This window comes from Orcinus orca, chromosome 11, assembly GCF_937001465.1.
Source record: "Orcinus orca chromosome 11, mOrcOrc1.1, whole genome shotgun sequence".
In the NCBI taxonomy this organism is placed as follows: domain Eukaryota; kingdom Metazoa; phylum Chordata; class Mammalia; order Artiodactyla; family Delphinidae; genus Orcinus; species Orcinus orca.
Window position 1 is genome coordinate 99,974,286 of NC_064569.1, and position 14,075 is coordinate 99,988,360.

General features: G+C 51.6%; 1 protein-coding gene across 2 annotated transcripts in view; it reads left to right on the top strand.

The window, feature by feature from the left end:
- TBC1D22A (TBC1 domain family member 22A) overlaps nucleotides 1–14,075 on the top strand; it is a 315,342-nt gene that overhangs the window by 115,201 nt on the left and 186,066 nt on the right. The window lies entirely within an intron of this gene.

Consider the following 14,075-nt stretch of genomic DNA (forward strand, 5'->3'; position numbering starts at 1 on the left):
ATTTCTCAAGAGCATTTACGAGGAAGGAAGATTGTTGCAAGGTTGGCTGTCAGCCTGTTGAACTTTCCAGATGACGTCAGGACGCTCCCCAGTGGGTTGTCCTGATTCAGCTCTCTCCCCTGTAGAGGACCAGCCGTCCTGGTGCTCACACCCCTGCCAGGTCTGGGTGTTGCCAGGCTTCTCAAGTTCTGTCTCTGGTGGGCATCCTTCACTTTCCTTTCTCTGATCACGCGTGGAGTAAGCATCTCTTCGTGTATTTATGTGCTTCTGTGTCCCCCTTCAGGGAAATGCTTGTTCCCACCTTTGCCTGATTTCTTGTGTGGTTGATCTAGTTGTTTGTTGGTTGTTGATCTTTATATATTAGGGATTCTAATTCTTTGCAGTTTGTATATGGCAGATTCCTCCTCCTCCTCTGTGGCTTGTTTCTGACACTTTCTTCTTGATGGCTGTCGTGATCGGAAGTTCTCAGTTTTCGTGGCATTGAACTTACCCATCTCTTCTATTAGGGTTAGCTTCCTGAGGAGATCTTTTCCTACCCAGACATCCTCAAGCCATTCTCCCTCCCTTATTTTCACCTCAAAGTTATAAAGTGTTAGCATTCACACCTGTTTTAATTCATCTGTATCTGATGGCTGTGTGTGCTGTGAGGTGGGAATCCAGCTTAACGTTCTCCCGTGGTGGCCGGTCCAGCTTATCTCCCCACGTTTGCAGTGTCCCTCTGTTCATGCCATTTCCACATTCGCGGAGATCTGGTCTCTGTTTTGTCCCAGTATTCGAGTTACCTTCATTCATTCAGCTTCACCCTAAGTCTCAGTATTTGGTAGGAGGTGTTCACACCCCCTCTTCCTCTTCAGAAGTGATCAGGTCATCTTAAGGCTTTGCTCTTCCACGTAAGTCCCAGAGTCGGGGGGCCAAGTTTTTCTCTCTCTATCTTTTTTTTTTTTTTTTTGCGGTACGCGGGCCTCTCACTGTTGTGGCCTCTCCCGTTGCGGAGCACAGGCTCCGGACGCGCAGGCTCAGCAGCCATGGCTCACGGGCCCAGCCGCTCCGCGGCATGTGGGATCCTCCCGGACCGGGGCACGAACCCGTGTCCCCTGCATCGGCAGGCGGACTCTCAACCACTGCGCCACCAGGGAAGCCCCTCTCTATCTTTTTAAAAAATATTTATTTATTTTCCTTATTCCTTTTTGGCTGTGTTGGGTCTTAGCTGTGGCGTACAGAATCTTTTTGTTACGGCGTGTGGTCTGCTCAGGCTTCTCTCTAGTTGCGGCGCTCGGGCTTCTCTCTAGTTGCGGCGCTCGGGCTTCTCTCTAATTGTGGCGTGCGGGTCTTCTCTCTCTAGTTGTGGTGCACAGGCTCCAAAGCGTGTGGGCTCTGTAGTTTGCGGCACGTGGGCTCTCTCGTTGAGGCACGCGAGCTCAGTAGTTCTGGAGTGTAGGCTTTGTTGCCCCGCGCCATGTGGGATCTTAGTTCCCTGACCAAGGATCGAACCCGCATCGCCTGCATTGGAAGGCGGATTCTTTACCACTGGGCCACCAGGGAAGTCCATCTCTCTCTCTCTCTCTCTCTTTTTTTTTTTTTAATTGAAGTATGGTTGATGTACAATATTATATGTCACAGGTGTACAATGTAGTGATTCATAATTTTTACTCCATTATAGTTATGAAATACTGGCTGTATTCCCTGTGTTGTACAATATGCCCTCGTAGCTTATTTTATACCTAATAGTTTGTACCTCTTAAACCCCTCCCGTGTAGTCCCTCTCCCCACTGGTAACCATTAGTTTGTTCTCTATATCCGTGAGTCAGCTTCTTTTTTTATTATATTTACTAGTTTGTTGTATTTTTTAGATTCCATTCTTATTGGTTTTTAACGTGTGTTTGACTTGAGATTGGAATTGCACAGAATCTATAGGTCAATTTGGGAGAATTGACATCTCTATGAAATTTAGTGTTCATTTTCATGAACATGCTAATTCCCCATTTTTTAGGCCATTCTTTAATGCCTTTCAATGAAGTTTTAGAAGTTGTTCCGTAATAGGTCCTGTGTACATTTTATTAGATTTATTCTTAGTTGTCATATTTTTTGTTGCTATTATAAATGGCATCTCTTTAAAATTGAATTTTCTCATTGTTTTAAGTGTTTGTTTTGCATCTTGATTGCTCCAGTAAATGCACTTTTAAACTTTGATATCTCTTGTCTGTGCAGTAAGTTTGTTAAAAAGAAATTCAGGATTATTAAAGCCAAAGTGCTTTAGATTACAGAACACAAAAGGAGAAAATTAGTTTTCCACAGAAGTAGTCATTTTGAGGTGCTTGACGGGCGTCTGCCGCCCCTCGGTGGGGAGGTCGTCGGCGGTGCATCGGCTGCCCCCTGTGCTTGGCTTTCTCTTCGTGGTCCAGGTTGGGGCTCTAGCTCCCTCCCTCACGCTTGCATTCCAGCAGTAGGAATGCGAAGACACAAGACACAAGACACGAGGGAGAAGAGCAGCCCCTCCCATAACATAGGTTCTGAGAGAAGCTGCTTGTAGTGCTTTGGCTCGTATCCTACGTGCTTGTCCTTGGCTGTATAGGACCAGGAAACGTCACTCTGATTTCACTTGGTCTTGTGTCCGTATAAAGTCTGGGCTTCTCATGACTCGGGAAGAAGGGTTTCTGCCATGAGCGTTTCCCCCAGTCTGTCCGCGCTTTGGTTTATTCGTCCAACAGGTGATGCCCACTTCTGCTCTGGATGTCTTTTCCCCCCTCCCTTCCCCTTCCCCTCCTCCCTCCCCACTGTCCTCCTTTTCTCCTGTCAGCATTATTGACGGCTAATTGACACACAGGAGAAGTCACCTGTGTTAAGCATACAGTCAGATTAGTCTTGACACCTGTGTGTAGGAATGTACCAGCCACTGGAATCATGGTGTGGACACTTCCATCGCCCTGAGAAGTCCCCTCGTGTCTCTTTGCTGTCAGTCTCCCGCCCCCTCCCCCTGCCCCTGGCACTTGCTGATCTGCTTTCTATCCCTAGACTTTTGCTTTTAAAGCATTTCACAGAAAGGGAATCATACAGCTTACAGACTTAGCGAGTGGCTCCCCTGACCTGGACAGGGCGTGGACGTTCAGCCCTGCTATTCACGGCACCGCTGAGCAGGGCCGTCTTCCGGGTATGTGTTTGCCCAGTCACCAGTTGGTGGGTACTGGGGTCCTTTCCAATTCTGGGCCATTACAAAGTACATTTGCTCTAAACCTTCACGTATAAATCTAGGGAAGGCATCTGTGTTTTCCCCTCTCTGGTAAGTGCCTAGGTGTGTAGTTTCTGGGCCGTATGGTACGTTTATACACTTTCTAAGAAACCTCCGAGCCCCTTTCCGGGGTGGCCGTGCCGGTCTGCCATGCTTGGGGCACCTGGTCGCTCCACATCCTTTTGTCGGTTCTTGGGACTTGCCAGCCTTTTTTAGCTATTTTAAAAGCAGGTGTGTCGCGGGCTGTTACGGGGTCACAATTCGCATTTGTCTGCTGCCTGTGGGTGTCGAGCACCCTTTCATGTGATGATTTGTCACGCTCAGATCTTCTTTGGTGAGGTGTCTCTTCCATTTTTCGCTCACTTAATTGCTTGAAAAACCTTTAGCCCGCCTGTCCCCTGGCCTCCCTTGGACCTTCTGAGTCAGACTCCTGGGGTGGAGCCTGGAAATCCCCACCTGAAGGAAGGCCACCGAGGGAGGGAGGGTCTTTGCGGAGGTAGGACCTCCTGGGGTAACCGCTAGAGGCTGCGCCACCTGACCTCCCCAGGGACCTGGGACATGGGGCCCAGCTGCTCCTGGGTTGGGGCTGCCCCCCGCCTGTGCTCTGCTCTTCTGTCTCCGCTGCATCTGAGCAGACCTTCTGTCTGTCTCGTTTTCAGTCCTAACGCATGTGCCTCACGCGGCGCACGGCACAGAGCAGCTGTGAACAAGTACTTGTGAACAGCTGTCTGGATTCCTCCTTCTCTCACCTGTGACCTCACGCGTCTGGTTCGGAGACGCTGTTCCCCACGACCCTGGCTGGTGTCCCAGCCCCTCTCCCCGGCTTTCACGCACGCTCTGGCTGTCTCACGGTGCTTGTCATCCGGTCGGATTTGTCTTCTTGTTGGTGAGGTCTCACCCCACCTTGTGTGTCAGCTCCCTGGGAGCCGGGCCGTGGCTTGGTGCCTGGAGCGTTGCCTGGAGCCTCATGGGACTTAGGAGGTTCTGTTGAAACCAGTAATTAATCTTTTTATCCAGCGCTGTTATTTGAAAGTAAAATTCGTCACTTTTTTGCCACTTGCTCTTTTTATCCTCTGTCCGCCGTGGAATAAACTCAGCCTATTACTTGGGAGAACACGGACTGGGACCCGAGGCCCTCTGGCCCTGTGATTGGTGCAGGGAGCTCATGGGAAGAAGCTCTTTCAGATTTCACAGCTGGGCCTTTTCACTTGATAAGTTCATCATCTACGGGGTCACTTCTCCCCCGTAATTGTTATATTATCTACCCTCTGGTTATCTGCTTCTTAGAGCAGTTTCACAAATTAGGGAAAGTAGATGCTTTTTCCAATTAGCCGTGGAGAAGTGATGTCTCATTACATTTAAACAGACACAGAGGATAATGAAACACGCAGGCCTTTTAGACACATTATGTACCGTTCTTCCAGTTGGTGTGATGAGTTTTCCGTGGCCCTGAAGGATGGTCATTTTCCAGGAGGCAGGTGCCAGTGGAGCACAGACGTGTTCATGCTGGACTCCTTCCCCGACTGTGAACTTTCTGTAGACAGACTTCCCGACCGGAGCCTTTGCGTGGAGAAGCGTGGGCCCCGCGGTGGACGGGAAGAAAAGCCCGCTTCCGAGGAGCAGGCGTTGGCTCTGTCCACGAGGATCCGGGCCAACCTGAAGAGGGTTTTGGCATTTGCACGTGCCGTTCCTCTGCCTGGGGGCCCCTCCCCAGCCTACTCTGCTCGGCAGCCCCCCGAGCTTGCCAGCACTCCCTCTCGTGCCCTGGCTGGCCCACCGCGCCCACGTGCTTCCCGCGTGTTGTCCCGTGTCTCTGTCCCCTGAGACTCACCAGCCTCCATGCTGGTTTTGGCCCCCTCTGGTGCCTAACGGACATTGGTGGGCTTGCGTGGGTGAGTCAGCTGTCTTGCTGGGATTCCGGCCGTGGCTGTCTCTTCTCACACTGCAAGCGCCCCAGGGCACGGCCTGGGTCTTTCTTCTCCTGGGGCCGGCATGTAGCATGGTAAGCGCTTGCCAGATGTTGGTGGGACGCATGCGTTAAACACGCACTCCTCCTGGTGTGAGCGTTCTGTACCGCGGGGCCCTGAGCCTGGGGCGCTGCCGGGGCTCAGTGCTCTGCGAGTCCACGTCTTCTTTCTCCTCCTCTCTTCGTTCGGTCTCATAATTCATCTTTTTTTTTTTTTCTTCAGAGGTGGGGATGCATTTGTGAGAGCCTGAGAGATACAGATTTGTTATAGAATCAGTTCATTAAACTCTTCTGGTGTATATTTTGGGGATCTAATCCATAGGTCTTTCCTTTTTTTGTCCTTTTGGTTTTATGGTAAAATAGAGCAGAAAGATTTCTATAATATATATGTCCAATTTAAAGAAAAAATTAAAAATTAGGTTCCATATACCCACTGTCAGGCTGAAGAAATAGAACCAGACTGGCGTCATTGAGGTCCCTTCTCTGTCCCTCTGCAGCTGTGTCCCTGTCCCCCAACAAGTAACTGTTCCCTTGAATTTTGGTTAATTATTTTCTTGCTTTTCTGTATGGTTTTATGACACGAGTTTATGTGTGTGTGTGTGTGTGTGTGTGTGTGTGTGTGTGTGTGTGTGTGTTTCGCCTGTTTTTAATCTTTGTTTTTAGTGGAATTGTGCTGTCTGTACTCATTTGCCATCACTCTTTATATTACAGAGTTAAGGTTCTAAGCTCCATCCACCGATGCTTGTCGTGTAGTTCATTTTCACTGCTGTGTAGTATTCCCTCGTGTGTTCCGTGGTTTATTGATCCAGTCCAGTGTTGATAAGCATCTGGGTTATGTTCGTTCTTGTGCTTTTTCTCAGAATGTTGCCGTGAGCATTCCGAGTCCCTGTGCACAGGTCTGAGGGTTTCTCTGGGGGGTGTACCAGGGAGTGGCCCCAGGGGCCAGTGGTGAGTGCCCAGTGCTGCCCCCTCCCCTGCACTGGGAGCTGTGAAACCGAAAGGCTCCCTGACTGCCTGGGTCTCAGGGTGCTGTTCACTTCCCATCCTTTCACTGCTGATCACGTTAAGTATTTTTTCTTAGGTTTCTTAGGCCGTTTGATTTCCTCTCTTGGGAAATGCTTCTGCCCCTCTTTCTGCTGCATCTTTTTGTTTGTTAGTTTATCCTCCTGATTGTAGGAGTTCCTGATATAATCTGGATACTAATTCTTTTTTGGAAACATATGGATACATATATCTTCTTTTAGTTAGTAGGCTGTTTCTTCACTCTCCTTGGTGTGAACAGCAATTCCTAATTTAACAAAGGCAGTTCAGCAGTTTTTCCTTTATGATCAGGCCTTTTTGCGTACTGAGACATCCTTTCCAACCTCACGATTTCAAAGAAATCTTATATTCTAAGAGTTTTAGAGTTTTGCCTTTTACCTTTAGGACCGTAATCCATTTGGGATTGACTTTGCACGGAGTTTGACACAGCAGCCCCATTTCTTTTAAAATCCCCCACGTGGATAAGTGGTTGTGCCCCTTGCCCTCATGAGCTATCATACAGCAGCTGTGTGTGGGCTCCTTCTGGGCTGGCGTCTCTTCCCCTGGTCTGTCCACCCATCCCTGTGCCGTCTTCATCCTGTCTTGGTTACATGGTCTTGATGTCTGGTAGGACAGGCCACCCAGGCCTGGCTCTTGTTTCTGGGCTACTCATGACCTTTTGCTTTTGAAGGTAAATTTAAAATCGTTGTATTTCATAGAAATCTCAGAAATTACATAGAATCTGTTGAATAGTTGGAGAAAATTAATACTTTGTTTTTGCATTTAGTTATTCTGATCTTTTAAAGGACCATACCTCCCTAAATATATTACACAACTTACTAAATTTATTCATAGATACATTTTAAGCAAATAGCGTTTTTAAAATTTTTAGTGGCATTGTCTAATTTTTTATTGACAGTATATGGAAATGCAGGTGACCTTTGTAAGTTAATTTTGTATCTGGCAAACTTACTAATCTCTTTCATCAATTCTAATATTTTGTGTGTAGATGTATTTGAGTTTTGAAAGAAGTTAATCATATTACTTATGAATAACGGTAGTTTCGTTTTTTTCTTTCTGTTCTGTATATACATGCTTGGCTTTTTCTTTTCCTGCTGGCCAAGACTTCCACTACAGTATTGAATATTAGTAGTGAAAGCAGGCATCCCGGTGTCATTCCGATTCTAAAGAAGTCTTTTAACATTTCTTCTTCTACTTAGGATATTCACTGTAGATTTTATAGATACCTTATGTTAAGGATGGTGCCTTGCTTTTCTCATCGTTTTAAAATCCTAAATTCCTGTTGAGAGTCATCATGTCCTTTCCCACGTGTCATCGAGAGGAGAATAGGTCTTTGCTCCTTTATTCTGTTGATATGGTAGATTTTATCAGTGGGCTTCCTAGTATCGAGGTGACTGTACATTCCCGAAATAAATCCAAATTGGTCAGGGTGGATTTTTTTTACTGCCTCGTGGGATTAAGTGTCATAACATCTCATGTGCCGAACCGCCAGGAGGGGAAGCCTGGCCTCTCTTTAAGTGGAAAAATGCCCTCTGACCAGTGTCTGATTGCTCAGTTGTGCTTTGATACGTGGTCCCATCAGCTGTGCCGAATATTTGGTCTGGTGACGTGTGTGACACTGTGACGTTTTGTTCGAAGGTGTCGTTTCTTTTCTGTACTTCAGTTTTGAGTGTGATGAGACGTCTGTGCTTTGCTAACCTATCCAGACAACTGGCTTGAGCACAAGATGTGGGACGTAAATCCCCACGTTTGAAGGGGGTGAAGGTGGAGTAATCACAGCCAAATGTGGCGTTGTTGCTTGTTCCGAGAGTGCTGCGTTATTCATTGTGTTGTAGACCTATATTCAGTGTGTACTTTATGTGGTATCTGGGTGCCTGTTAATCTACATTTTAGATTTGTTATAGACCGTTATTCTTGTTTCATTCATCAGATGTTATAATTCGTACGGGGGAAGGTTCCCTCAATCCTGTTGCAAGCACTTGTGTTGTAAGTATCTCTTCTTTCTGAGCCCACACGGCTCCTGGATCTCGGGAGATATAAATCCCACAGATCTTCTCAACAGAGCTGTATGTTTTACAGCTCCTCTCGTAGAAATTAACTCCACGGTGCTCTATACGCTGTGAAGTCGTGTTGCCGATGCATATGGTAGAATTATGATGTTTTCACATTTCTGGAATCAGGTTTTCTTCCTAAGTAATCATGAGCACAGCGACATTTTCAATTTCAGTTTCAATATATTTCATTTCTTAGAATGCAAAACGTCTCAGCTCCCCGAGTGCCCTGAGTTACTGGCATCCTGGTCCTGCCTTGGGGGCATGTGGAGGGCCTGTGATAAGGTTTACACAGTGAGGACAGAAAGAGCTGCCAGGAGGGGGCCTCCTGAGCCCCTCCCCAGAGCCCTCTGTGGGAGAACGCTGGAGCTTTTTAGGAAAAACCTGGCATGACGCTCAGGTTTCTGAAGTTGGGCAAGCAAACTGGGGATGCCTGTCGCATTTTCATTTTTTTTAGCCCTGATGGTAATAGTAGCAAGTATTTTAATTATTGTCGTTGAGTATAAATTGCTCTGTTGTAGAAAAGATACTTCAGGAAGAGTTTAAAGTTTGAATGACTTTTAATGAATTCTTCCTCTCTAATAAAGACAAGAGCGTCAGGAATGTCAACAGAACTTTAAGAGCGAATAATAACCAGTGCGTATCCATCGCTAGAGCCGTCTTGGATCGTTCTGTGTTTTCATTAAACACATCCACACACGGAGGGCATCCTTTCTTTATCGGCAGATAATACCTCTACTTAAACCCACAGCACATTCATTTAAATGGGAGTTAATGTGCTGTGACAGGTCTGACCCCCTCTCCGTGTCTGTTATTTCTTGAACTCCCCTGCGTCTGCTAATAATAGTCTTGTGCAAGTGAATGCATTGTTTTCACCTTTCCTGTGACAGCTGTTAATGAAATACCTGGATTTTGGACATACCGAGTCGTGGGGACCGTGGCCCCTGAAGAAGCGCCAGTGGCCAACTGCTGGGCACGTGGTGGCTGCGGTGGGCCCCGTCCTCGGCAGCATGCGGCGGAGGCCCTGGGGCACAGAGTCCGTTTGTGTGGTGCCAACCCTGCTCCCGCTGTGCGTGGCCTTGGGGAGGATGACCTGGAGGCAGGGCCGTCTGTGGGGACACGAGTTTGGAGGGGACACCGAGCTGCTGAGGCCAGCCAGCTCACGGTCTGGGAGGCCTCTCCTTCCTGACCTGGGCCTTCGGGCGCCTTGCGGCCAGGAGGCCCGCATCCCCGGCTGGCCGGCACCCCTCCCTGGTGCACCTGTGGCCTAGCTGCCTCTGCCGCCGCCTTTCCCCTGGGCCCGGGGTGCTGGGCTGACTGCACGGTGAAGCCCCGCGGCCCTGGCTAGAGGGGGCTCGTCCTTGCAGGGGGGCTGCAGGGAGGGTGCAGACTGGGCTCCTGCCGCGTGGCCCGCCCGGCCTGTGCCATCCCAGGGTCCCCCTCCGTCTGGAGTCCTGGCCCGGGGCTGCTGGCTTTTGACCCCTGATGTCAATGACCCATCACCTCTTCCCACTTTGTCTTGGGGGACTCAGAGCGGCTCTGGCCTCTGGTCTGGCCTCTGAGCCGGGCCTGAAGTTGCTCTGAGGATCTGGGCATGTCGGGGCCCTTGGAGACAGGGGTCCCGGCAGTGGGCTGGAGCCGGCTGTCCCCACGTCGGCCCTCCTGGGGCTGTGCCCGCTTGGTGAGGTGGCCTGGGCGGGGAAGGAGGAGTGGGTGTCCTTTGTGAGGTTCCTCTCTGTCGTTGTAGCTGAGACTCGATATCAGAGGCCCTGGAGAATCGGATGGGACCCGGGGAAGGGGGCGGGGCAGGAGGAGAGAGTGTGCTCCCCGCTGGCCTCTGCAGACACGCCGGGGGACCCTGTGTGTAACTCGTACCCCTTAAAGCATGTTACAGTTTGGGGAAAGCGGTGCACAATCAGTGGCTTATGTTTTGTTTTGTTTTGATTTGTTTTTTAACCAGTCTGAGAGCAAAAGCTTAGAAATGGCTCGATGCATTCATTCTTTGCAAAATAACCGTGCCATTGTTTGATGCAGGTGTAGGAGTCCCTCAGCACGGGCCGCTCTGCGCTGGGGCCGGGATTGCTGTTCCTCCGTCAGGGTCTCCGTGTCTGATCTGGGGAGAGCTCATTATGACGGCGGCGAGGGCAGGGCACAGTGACCTCAGGGGAGCCCTCTCTTCACGCTGCTGCTCGAGTGCTCGCACGGTCGGAGCGCCTTCCCGGGCTGCGTGGCGGCCTTGCTGGGAAACGAGCCGAGGGGCTTCCAGAGGGAAGCAATGGGGACCCCGGGGCCCATGGGCCTGTGTCGGATTAATGGGTGGGGGAGTTTTTCAGTGACGCTAAGTGACTTCGGCTGGAATCAGTGCTACTTTTTGTGATTTCAAAGCAAAAGCAAAGCATGCTCCTATGAAGTGATTTAAGACAAAAGATACAGAATAAATCAGTCAGTGAAAAGGAAACAACAAAGAAAAAGAAACGCTGCACCCTTGCAGCTCGGCTGTGGTTTCCGATGGCAGGCGGCGGCCTCCTAATCGGCATCACAGCCTGGTCTGTCGTGACTGCCTCTCTGCCCACAGCCTTTAATGAGTAAGTTAACTGTGCCGCCGATGGGTTTAGGTCTGTCCCGGGTGTCCTGCAGCAGCCCTGTCTCCCGGGGCCACCGAGTCCAGTGTCCCGCTCCCGTCCCACTGGCACCCGGGGAGAGGGTCCGGGAGCAGGGATGGGAGCGGACAGAGCCTGGAGGCTGAACCAGCCGGACAGCTCAGGGCGGGCACGCAAGGGGCAGACGTCGGAACACGTGGTCTTGGCACATGGGTCCCGGAGGCTGGAGCTGGGGGCCCGGGGCACGGCCAGGGGCACGAGGGAGCCTCGCTGCCTTGCGGATCCTGCAGGCCCTGCCCCAGCCAGCGCCCTCCCTTCAGCCCCCCTCAGCTATGGGCAGGTCAGGACTCGGGGTTCCCCCCGATCCTTTTGGGTTCATGTTTTCCGTGTCACCAGGCATCCTCTCTGTATGGAGATCTCTTCTACATTATTACAGTCAGTGGAGTTTTTTCCTTGAAGTCTAGACGGGGCTCATCTCTCTGTCAGCTTCTGCCTGCCCCTCAGCCAGATGCTGCTTCCTGTTTGGGGCTGGGGTGGCTGGTCCCAGAGCAGGGCTGGAGGGGACGCCTGGGCCAGGGGACTCGCCCGTGAGGGCAGGTGCGGGGCCTGGGATGGGTGGTTGGCTTGTCTGGGGTGGAGGCTGCCTCGGCCTCCTGGTGTCCTCAGCACGGCAGGACCGTTACCATTGGTCCTTGTGATCTGTGAAAACCTCAGGTTGAATTTTTCTTATTAATTACTTCGTAAGAGGAGGATGACAGTGGACCCATGATTCCTAAAATATTTGAAATTACATAAATCATTGATCCTATCTAGAGAATTGTTCCTGTTATGCGTGGGGCGTATTAAATTTGGATGTACATACTTGCTTTGTGAAAGGGGTAGAAGGGATGGAGATGGGTGATTTGGGGGGAGAGGAAGCTGCTCCTTGAAACTGACGAAGATAAGCTCTTGGAAGAGAGAGGCTGAAGGAGGTTTAAGCAAGTGGTTTACCTTTTCTTCCCCCTCTGCCGCCCAGAGATGCATAAAGCACGGGAGTTGTTCTTACTTTCTAAATTAATAGCTACTGTTATAGGGAAATAACGTGCAAGAAGGCGAGAGGCTCTAGGTGCAGCCTGCTGGCTCTGATTACGTGAGGAAGTAGGAGCGCTTGCCCAGAGCAGATGGCAGGTGAAGGGCACGCAAGCGTCAGAGCCACCGGGGGTGTTATTTATTGGCATCGAAGCTGTGAGGGCTCCAGGTCTCGGCAGCGGCCGGGTGCCTGTGTGGCATTGGGGCACGTGGGCATGGAGACGGCTCGCAGGTGGCATGGTCCCCGAGGAGGGCGCGCGGACCCGGTGCTGGCGGACAGTCGCGAGTGCTTTGCCCGGCCTCCTGCGGTAGATTCTGTTCACTCTCGGTCCTTGACTTGTGGCCTGGAAGCAGGGAGACCTGTGTGTGGATAAACAGAAAGTTCTCTGTGCGTGGAACCAGGCCGTCTTGCGAAGGCCGCTGACCCCGCTCCTCAGGCACGCGTGGTGCCTGAGCCCTGCCCGTCCTGCTGCCTCTTGCCGTGGCTGTCTGTCTGTCTGTCTCTCTCTAGGAGGCTCCTCTTGTCGCCTCCTTCCCTCTGAACAACTCCTCGTCAGCCTCACAGCCCTGTTTGCCGTTGCCTCCTCTCCGAAGTCTCCCTGCACCAAATGCCCCCACCTCCTTCCCCTCCGTGGAGCTGAGTCTCCCCTCGCAGGCCATTTCCCATCTTACACAAGTGGGGGACCGTGAGGTCCTGACTGGTTGGCATCTGAGGAGCCAGGTCTGGAGCACTGCTTCATGGAGAAACAGAATGGGAAAAGCCAGTCCCAAATCCAGGAGACACCCCGGGTGTCGTCTGTCCAGAGAGACCCCAGGCGGGAAGGTCCAGGTGCCGCCTGACGGCAGAGAGCTTACAGAACAGAGGGGAGCGAGGGCTGAAAATGGAGGGTGGGGGACCTTACTCATATACACGTCCATTCAGCCAATGGAGCTCCATTCAGCTACATGCCAGGACCGAGGGCACAGAAGTGAGCGAGATAGAAGACCCTTCCTGGGGGGCGGGGCTTCCGTGGAAATGGGCGGGGCTTCTGTGGAAATGGGCGGGGAAGAGGATCTGCCGCCTCAATGGGGCGTAAAGGATGCTGTCTTCCATGAGAAGGGTTTGAGCTAAGATCTTATACTGAAAATCATGGTGGCCATGGGAAGTTTGGGAGAAGGGCATTCCAGGCAGAAGGAACAAGTAAGTGCAAAGGCCCCGAGGTAGAGACAGAAGTGGGCGCAGTGTGAGGGGACCCGGTGGAGGCCACGAGGGGTGGTGGAGTCACGGCTAGGGGTCTGCTTTTTCCCTCAGAGTCAGGGAAGCCCCGGGGCTGGACGTGTGGCCTGATGTGTTCGCATCTCAGCAGCCCCTGCGCCGCTCCATGGGATGGTGAGTACAGGTGTCAGCAGGGAGACCAGCCAGTAGACCGGGGGCCGCTGGGCCTGCCGCGGGGGCCTAGGTGAGGGATGGAGGTGCCTGGGGGGCACGGTGCTGCCCATGCGATCTAGGCCTGACCTCAGGGCCTCATGGCCCCAAAGCCACGTCTCTGTGGTGGCAGAGCCGGGATTTACACCTGGTTTGCAGACCTCCAGGGACGTGCTCTTCTCGCCGCCGCAGCCTGCCTGCCGCCTTAGAAGCCGCTTTCGTTTATGCTTGAGGCACCCGGCCCTTTATTTACACATTACTGGGGTTAAAGTTGTAAAAATATAACTTCCAGGTTATCCAGAGAGATCAAGTAGAGTTAAATCTAAGGGATTTGAACTGACAGCTTGCCTCAGCTCATAGGAACTCTGAATTCTACATGTTTCCTCAAAATAATACAGTGCACCCTTTCCAAGCGCCTTAACATCAAGGCTGGCGCCAGCTGCCAGAGGCCTAGATGGCTGGTTTCTCTCCTTGTGGACGGCGCCGTGGACGTGCCTGACCTCTGCCTGTTCCCTGAGGGGGATGCTCAGCGCCCCCCCCCCCCCGCCCCCCGCCCATGCCCTGCAGCCTGGCTCCGGGGACTGATGGTTCTGGGGTTCTCTCTTTGGGTTCCTTGTGGAGTGTTCGGGGGAACTAGTTCATCTCAGGACAGCCTGCTCTGGACTCCCCACAGGAGAAGCTGGGCCAGTGGAGGCTTTGCTTTGGGCCTGAGTCAGGA